Here is a 9,531-nt window from a genome sequence, read left to right on the forward strand (position 1 = left end):
GCCAACACCCTGGCTTTAGACCTGAGCTCCTTTGTAAAGGCTTTTGGGGAGTTCAGGCAGACTTCATCTTTCCTCACAAAATGTGTTTAAATTCAAAGTTTTTAAGGGTGGTGTTTTGACATTTCTCTAAATAGCTTAAGGACTGCCTTATCTTTTGGAGAGAGGTTCCTCTGGCCACCTGGAGAGCATCTCTGCCATTTAACTAGCTGGGAAATGTTTTCCTTCTCCTGACCAAGGTAAAACTGCTCTTAGTTACATGCAGCATGAGGAATTTTTTTCCTTCAAATCTTGTATTTATATAATCTGTCTTCTGACAGATATAGCCAAATCAAACATCTAAATAGGATTAATGCAGGCAGCTTATTACTGGCTCTTGAGGAAGGCCAGGATTTATGGTTATCAACCATAACAGTGAAGTTGGGGTGTCTGACCTTAACAACTTATATGTGAAAAATACTGTACAAATATCTTCTGAACTGGTGAAAAGTAATTTCATATTCACTGAATAACAGAGAAGAGTGCAAACTAAAATAGCTAGATCTGAATATCAGAGTATATTTTGTTTTTTTTCTTGGTGACAGGAGGATGAACATAATTGTAAGTGAAATAAGTTTTGAGCCATATTTAACCCTCTCAACACCCCATCAAGACCAAACATAACTGTGTCAATCTTTCCAAACACAAAAAATGCCTGACCACAGAAAACTACAGGCTCTGTTTAGTTTTGGGTCCACTCTGCTATTGCAAGGGAAATATTCAGTGATGTCTCCTGCCCTTTGATGGGATTTAGCTGGAAAACCTGTGGAAAAGTTGCCTAGATGCCTCCTGGTTGACAGGAAGCCAGGTGGGGTGAGGTGTCCAGGACATTCCACATCAGGCTTATGGCTGGATGTGATGGTCCTGCACAGTTTTGGGCTGGGGAATGTAGTGCACAAGGGCATGGTAAGGAATGTACATTTTTTCCACCCCAGATGGCTCACTCAAATTAATCCTGCAGTCATTCAGACTGGAAGTACAGTTCTTACCTCCTGATGGTTACCAGCAGCCTGTTTGAACAGAGTTGATGACTCCCAGTGGTGTTCTTGATGGGCAATGTCTCCATCTTTTAAAATCATCCTTACAGACAGGTGATTAGTTCCCTTATTGGCATTTTCACCTGCAGGAATGAGAGCTGAATGGGCTGAATGATCATTTTGCACAGTAATTTATGCATGTAGTCCAATATAGCTCATACTGAGGAGCTATTCCTCTTTTATAATTGGGACAAATTCCATCTCTAGAAGCTCTTCTTCCAAGAGAGGATGAAATATCTAAGCCATCACCTGTCTAACACTATTCAGCTGGCATTTATTTCTGACATGTTCGTGTCAGTAGAAGGCTTTCCAAGCTCACAGAGATATTGGGAGGTTTCATTTATACAATACTGTGAGATTGCCTGATCAAAGGCATACAAGTGGAAATCATTACTGTTATTTTCAGACACGTCTTTAATCACAGCCTCTCCCTATTCATTGCAATCATTGCAATTGTAAATCAGAAGTGAGTTCCCTCACCACCTGGCCACTTGGTGCTCTTTTAATTTCTGCCTGTTGCCTGTACAGTGAAATACCTCCTGCATCCTCCTCCACCTCTCTGTGACAAAAACATGTGCACTAAAATTTGCTATGATAGCTCCACTTTATGTGGATTTGTTTCTGCAAAGAGAGGTGATATTGAACTTTCTGAATCTCTCCCACTAGGAAATGGGGATAATGCTTGGAGCTGTCAATGCAGGGACCATTCACCAGTGCCTGGCAACCTTGCTGAAGTGCCTGAATTATATTCCTATCAACAGAAAGTAGGAAATGAGTTACATTGATTTAAAGATGGGAATACAGGAATTTGACCTTCTTACTACAAAAAGGAATAAGCTTGTTAACACCCTGTTTTCTTGATGATGTATATACTTTTTGTCTGATCATGCACTAAGCCCCAGTGCTGGGGTAGCTTCTGGCCAGAACTAAAGTTTCTCGTTTCTGTTGTTTCTGTGGGATTTGTGCACATGATATTGTGGTAGAGCTGCTCTGTAGTCTCTCCCAAAACCAAGGGGCCCCTCACTTCAAGAAAGGCACTGAAGTGTTGGAGCAAGTCCAGAGAAAAGCAATGGAGCTGGGGGAGGGTCTGGAGCACACTTCTGGGGAGAGATCTGGGGGTGTTCAAGCCTGGAGAGGAGGAGGCTCAGGAGAGACATTTTCACTCTCTATTGCCTGAAAGAAGGATGTAGCTGGGTGGGGTTTGGCCTCTTTTCCCAGGGAGCAAGTGACAGGAGAAGAGGACATGGCCTTAAACTGTACCAGAGGAGGTTCAGGTTGGACATCAGGAAGAATTCATTAATGGCAAGAGTGGTTAACCATTGGAATGGGCTGCCCAGGAAGATGGGAAAGTTGCCATCCCTAGAAGTGTATAAGAAATGGCTGGCTGTGGCACTTAGGGCTGTGGTGTAGCTGAGTTTAGGTGCCTTAGGTGGTGAATGGTCAAAGGCTGGACTTTATGATCTTGGCAGTCTTTCCCAGCGTTAATGATTCTGTCATTCAATGCACAGCCACTTCTCTTTTTTTCTCCTATCTGTACCATCACTAGAGATCTTGGGAAGTGTGGCAGGTGAGGATGGAGAATCTGCAGAAAAGCCTATGTGAAAGTGCCCATGAGAATAATCTGACAACTGTGCTGGAGATCCACTAGGGCCAAAGAAACCATCTACTGCACTCATGAGGTTTTTCTCAGAAGCTGGATTTTTATTTCCAAAGGGTTACAAGCACACAGAGTGAGGTGGCTTTGCCCAGCAGCTCAGGCCAATCCAGGTTGACAATGGCAATGGAAATCTGGTTTGGTTTTGAGCCTGACTTTGATTTGGGGCACTGGAAACCATGAGAGTGTCAAGAATATACTGATGTTGCTGACTGCCTCAGATGACAGCAAATCTCACACATCCTGACCAGGGAAGTGCCTCCCTTGCAGCAGGTATTGACTGTTTCCATGTGTTTGTCTCATTTGGCTGAAGTCCTCTGTGCCTCTTTTATAAAGGCTAAGGTGTTTCCCAGCTCCCATAAGCAGAGATCAGTGTCTCAGGAGGACAGGAATGGGAGGTGGAACCTTCTCATCTGAAATCACAAATTCTAGTCTGGGCCTAGGTCATCTGAAAGTTGTCATCACTTAGAATTTCAGTCTACTTGTATTTGCCCTGCATGATTAAATATTCATGCTGGGATATTGTGCCATGCACGATGAGAATATTCAATGTAACCTCACTGGAAAAACTATTCTGCAGATGTAGTCAATGTCCTGCTGCTTTCTGAAATGAATTCTACATTTGTCCATTCTCTAGCTTCTCTCTGATGAATGTCAGACTAGTCCCAAATGTCCACATGATCATCCCATTCTGAGAGACTGACTTTTTTACATACAAACACAAGCACCCTCATTTTCTTGCCTGATCAGGTAAAGGGGGTAACATGCTAAATATCCTTCTCATTCCCAGAGGTGGGTGATCCATCTGAGAATGAAGAGACTACTGGGGAGCAAACCCTTTGCTCAGGATCACAGCAGAACAGCTTCTAGTGCAACTAGCTGATGGCCAATTTGCTTGGGGCTGGCAGCCTGGTGCTTTCAACTGCCTGAACTTCACTTAAAAAAAATTATAGTGATTAAGTAAACACAGCTATAATGGAAATCTTTACTCTGCATATTACAAACCGAAATGGCCATGAAGGGAGCAATTATGAAATCTCAGGACTGTGGTGAGGGGAGGAATCGTTTGAGCTGTGCTGTTGTTTGTTTTTGTTCATCATTTATTTCCCCTGGGAAACTTGGCTCTGAAGCAGTCTCTGCTGCATTGAGAGATTCCTTACATTTTTGTTAACCCAATTTCCCATCCAGTCTTAAGCAAGATGGGAGGAAATATAAGGGGGTTTTACATGAAATCGCAAGACATGATGAACTACTTTGGGGAAGGATTCCTAGATCAAGCTTCCAATTCCTATCCTAAGCTCCCAGCACAAGTTGCACACCAATTGCCCTCTCTCTTTTTCTGTTAGTCATGACAGTGACATGACTGATTTTACAAAGATTTAAGGGAGTGGTGAAGATAATGCAGGAGTGGCAGTGTTAAAGCTGTGCTAGTGGGAAATGCAGTGATGATTCAGATGTGGTGGTCTCCTACCCTTTCTGGAGATCTATGATTGGTCCTACTGGGTCTTTGTACTTGCCTGATTCAGGAAAATTATAGTGTAAAGCTGCACAGGCTTTCAGCTTCAGCTGAGTTTTGCTGATATTTGTTCAAGACCAGAGAGAAATTAGCTGGTGAACTAGTCAGCTGTTAGTAGAAAATTGACTGAGAAATAGAGAACACAGCAGTGAAATAGTTGGCAAATGATGGGATGAGTGGTAATTCCTAGGTAGCAAAAAGATTGATACAATCCAAAAGCCCAACATACTTCCCAAATGTATATAATAATAGAAGTTTAAGAGCTGCTTCAAGGGCAGAAACCAACTTGGAGACCTTTTCCTTTAACAAAGAAAGAGAGTCCAGCATTTCCATTTGAGCCCTACTTAAAGCTGCAGATCTATCAGCACAGAGGCTCAGTGTGGTGTACAAATATGACAGCTAAGCAAAGCCACAGCTACCAACTGCTAGTGGTTCAAGACCTCCATATGAGGGCAAACATTCAGGTAAGGACTGAGTGTGCTTCAGGAATGGAGAGCAACTCACTTGAAAGAAGAGAGCAGAAATGTCAGGCAATTCCCATCACATGGCTGTGTGTTAGCTAAGGAAGAACACTGCCCAGGTAACCATGCAGATTTTCCCCTGGCATCATGGTGAGCACATCCCAGAGAGGCGGTGTGTGAAATAAGAGAACAAACTTTCTCCTTCCCAGGCAAAACACACTCACTGCAGGTACAAGGCTTCAGAGCTGAGCTAGCTGGTTGCCAAGGCAGTCTGGAGCAGCAGCAAAGTAGGTGGTGTGTAGGGAGTAAGGGACTGAGTTTGGTGGAAGAGGGATTGAGGGACAAAAGAAAGGACTTAATTTTTAGGGATGGGAGTAAGTATGGCAGGGTTTTGACAGCAGGCTTTGGCTCTTGCCTCAGCAAACCAAGCAAAGAAAGGTAACCACAGCAAGCACACACTAAAGGAATTGTTACCATGACTCCCATTCCAGGGCAATAATAAAGCACATACCTGCAGGTTGGTCTGAAACCACCTCCCCTGCTCACCCTCACTTCTTCTGGAAGCCAATTAAGTCCTTCCTGAAGAGATGCTACATGAAACAGAGGTTTTCTGAGACTGGTAATGGCTGTCACCCCAGCAATAATCATAATGAATCACACTTGGGCTCCTGTTGAGCTCATATTTTCAAAGATGCTGGTTCTCGATCCATTCATTAATATTAATTAGCATGAAGTCATGTTTCATTTCCCACTTATGTGCCCAACCTGCAGCATCCTTGTGTGTCCTGTGCTAACGAACCAGATGCCATTTACGGCTGGCACAAAAATAATTAGCTAATAGTTGAAGAATACGTATCTCAAGTTATTTAAATATTTATGCCAGACTTTTTACATTTTGGCTCCCAGCCCTCATCTGGGGGTTGCAATGCAATTTAGGGAGAATATGAGAAAGTTTTCACAGTTGTCTGCAGAAAGCTTTAATTATGCATTCTCCATATGGATGCAAATGTTTGATGTTATACAGATGTTGGCACCAAGCTGACCTCCAGGTACCAGAGTAGAAAGAGCAAACTTCAGCAAGCAGATCAAAATCTAACTCCCTTGTTGGGACTGGATGCTGCATAATGCAACAGTCACTCTTTCACCTTCTGATCCACCCTCTTTTGCTCAGAGACCTCTTCTGACAAACACTTCCAGCCAAACCTTGCTCCTGGGGGCCTCTGGAGGAGGCTGGGATCACAGAGATGTTATCAGGGAGAGCAAGGACATCCAGAACTCAGAGGAGCTGGGATTCCTGGTGTTTTGAGAAACTGAGGAGCATATCCCCTCTTCTGACTCACAGTGTCATGCAGGGATGTTTGTGTGTGTAATTCCTGCTGTGCCTCCCACTGAGGGAGTAGAGAAGGAGGCTGGCAGACAGGGATGACACAGGGCTGTTAGCTGGATTTCTCCTTGAGGATATGCATAGAACATCTACTCTGTTTACTACTTTATATGTGAATGACATTGATATATGAGGTCCCACTGAAAGCTGATTTTTGCTTAACTCACCTACCTCTCCTGTGTTCTGCCCTTCCACTCTTAGCAGCGTAGAGATAATTTGCTTTTGTATAGTCAGAAGCTCAGAAACCCCAAATTATCTGTAATGTCTTGAGCACATAATTATATTGAACTTATCGCTGTGATTCCTCGGCACTTTCACCTTACTGTGCCCTCAGTGAGGCACGGGCCCTGAACCAGCTCTGGTGGAGATCCAGTTCTGCTGAAGCTTTCATTTTTTGGAGCAGGTTTGGGCAGGGAAATGGTGGGAGGTGGGAAGGGAAAATTTGTTAATGCATGTGTTAGATACGATACCAGGAGAAAAAGCTCTTGTGATCAGTTCTGACATGAGTATCACGCCCTCTGATCAGGTAAGACGAGATGGCTGCTGTGTGAGCTGCATCTGGGTCCTGGGAAGGAGCAGTGACCCACACCTCTCCTGTTGCACCTGCAACCCTGCTGCTCCTGCCTCTGAGACTGCCCATTTTCACAAGTAAGCAGAAATGGGCTTACTCATTAGGTGGATGAAAGGAATTCTAAGGAATATGTGGGTGCTCTAGCAGGTAGTGTTGCACTTCACTACTTCACTGAACAGAGCCCTTCCCTTTGAATCAATCTCTGCTTTGGCGATTCAGCCTTTACAGGCAGCTCCTTTTTTTTTTTTTTTTTTTTTCTTGGGCTAAGTTATGAAAACCGTGAAGGATTTCTCAAGATTCCAGTTAAATTGCAGTTTTTGCCATTCCAATCCGCTGTTCCATCTCTGCAGGCAAAAACAACTGCATTTTCCCTGCCACTCCTTCTGTGCTGTGAAATAGCTGTCAAGCTCTACCCCAGAGTTAGCTGCATTGTTGCGGGGGAAGAAATGTTTCTTTTCTGTCCATGCACGAAAAATGAATAGATAAATCTCTTTAGATGAAGAGGCAGTTATTTTGTCTCAAAGAGTGGGAAGTGAATGGAGGAAACAGTGAGAAGACTACAGCACGCTACAGCTCAAGAATCAGTTCAAGATATTTATTCCTTGCAAAGGCAAAGGAGAGCAGTCCCACAATTTTTCCTCTCCTAGGTCAGGAACACAGGAGTGACACCACAGTAACTCACTTCTTCCCTCTTGAGGGATGGCTGTAAAGGCAGTGGTTTTAACTTATTGTATTTAATAAGGAGCTGAGAGACAATAAAGCAACAAAATGAAACTTCTGCCCACCACGTAGCAAGAAGGGGAAAGAGGTTAGACAAAAGTCCAAATGCCAAGTCTGAAAAGTGGAAAGCAGGGGTGTACTGGTTACAAATTACTTACTCCACAGAGCTGGCCCTGAACACAATGGATGCACTCTCTTTTTGGTTGCCTACAGCTAACATCACTCCTATCAACATTTTCTGCCGTGGCAGAAGATCTGTGCTCTTTGCATTGCAGTGCAGAACTGCAGGCACTAGGAAGGAGGAAACCAAAGAAAGTAGTCTTGGCTGAGGGGTGAGACAACCCTGCAGGGTTTAGTTCTTAAGCACTGCTTTGTGTACTTTAATATGTCCATCACTGATTTGTAGTGCCTTGCTGGGAAGGATGCTTGTGCTGCAGCACTCACCAGGGCACCAAAGCAATGCACAGGAGAGGCTCCTCAGGCAGGCCTTGAGAGCTATTCTCTGGATAAGGGGGTAATCAGAGACACATGGGAATGCTGTAAGGCAGCTGCTTCTTTTTTCATTGCTCTATAAACTTCTGTAAGGTGCAATATAGGCATTAGCCACACTGCCCACGGCATGAGAAGCCATGTTCTCATTTGCAGAGAGGCTGACTGGAGGCCTGTGCCTGTTTCTGCTATCAGTGATCTGCACTCCAGGGAAGAATAGCTGATCTGCACCCCCAGGATGCTAAGGAAGAGCTAGGAGGAGGATTTCAGTTGGGTATGTGCTTTCTCTCCTCTTCTGGAGAGTGCCTCCTCTGCTCTTGGTTGAGCTGGAAAGAAGAAAGCATGGAGGGCCAAAAAAAGGGAGTTGACCGAGCGGTTCTGTAGGAGAAGTTCCTAAGTAAAGGAAAAATCCTCTCAGTCTGGTGAGAATAACACAATGTGCTCTAGTTACTGGGGGCACGGGTGAAGGGAGCTAGTGAGGATGCCAGAAAAAGAGTGCAGCAGGCGTCATTGCATGGTGGTGATCTACTTTTAAGTGATACCAGAAAAACCTATTAAATATATAACCTCAGCGCCCAGAAAAATGTGTTAAGAGGTTTATTCGTGTAGGAAAAGCTTCATCTTATAAATATAGATAAGGGCTTCTTTTTTTTCCCTTCTTCTTTTGGATTTCCTATACAGAAAACATATTTGGACTGTAATTTCCCTTCTGGGAAGCTCTACCTAGTTATGCTGCTTTCTGTCTGGCAGGACTGTAAGGTCCATGCAAATGGGAGAGCTCGGTGTGGTGAGTTCTTCCTAACATGTATCCCATTGCATCCCATTCCAAGCCCCATCCTCCAGAGCTGTATGCATGTGCTGCCCTGCAAGAGGGCTGGTATTTTCACCAAGCAGATGTAGGACTGCTGTGTGCTGAGGGTGATGGATGGCTGCTGTTCTTTTCAGGATGTATCTGCTGCAGGGCTGCTCCTGATTCCCCTGGAAGAGAGGGAAAGATCCATAAAATATGAAGACACAGATCCCACTCTTAGTTTCTCCTTCTCTCTCTCAGCATAGACCCTGCAGAGCACATCAGGTGGAAATACTGTTGTGAAGATTAAGTAAACCTGCTATCCTTCAGGTTGCAACAACAGGTCCTCAACAGTTCTCTTTTCTCTTTGAGAGGAAACAGGACCTCTCTGAGGTGCCCAGCCTCATCTACCAACTAAAGTCCAACCACTGTCTTTATGCTGAACACAAATCAACCTATGTCTCACCTTTAAATCCATGTCCTCCAGTCCAAATCAAAATTTAATTCTGTTTCTGCGTTGTTTCTTTATGGAGGGCTCCCAAAAGCTCAAGCTCAGCAATGCTATTGTTCTTGTCCACAATCCCCACTGCTTGTGGGGGATTGTGGTCTCCTCACATGGCCTGCACTCAGGGCTACCAGGCAACTGGTCCTTCCCAGCAACAGGCTACCCTGGCTGCCTTGCTGTCTTCCCCATCCCTACTACCTTGTCCTGTCTTGCTGATGTGCAGTCTTGTCTCATCCAGACTCATCTCACAATGGCCCATGCCCTCTCCTCTGTCCTTCATAGGAGAGTTCTGAAAAACCCCTCAAAATTATGCTGGTCTGGGTCATCCTCCTCATGCTAGATTTTTTTGGCTTCCTCTCAATTTGCCT

The sequence above is a fragment of the Onychostruthus taczanowskii genome, unplaced genomic scaffold (genome assembly GCF_017590055.1).
Source record: "Onychostruthus taczanowskii isolate IOZ18803 unplaced genomic scaffold, ASM1759005v1 scaffold67, whole genome shotgun sequence".
NCBI lineage: Eukaryota > Metazoa > Chordata > Aves > Passeriformes > Passeridae > Onychostruthus > Onychostruthus taczanowskii.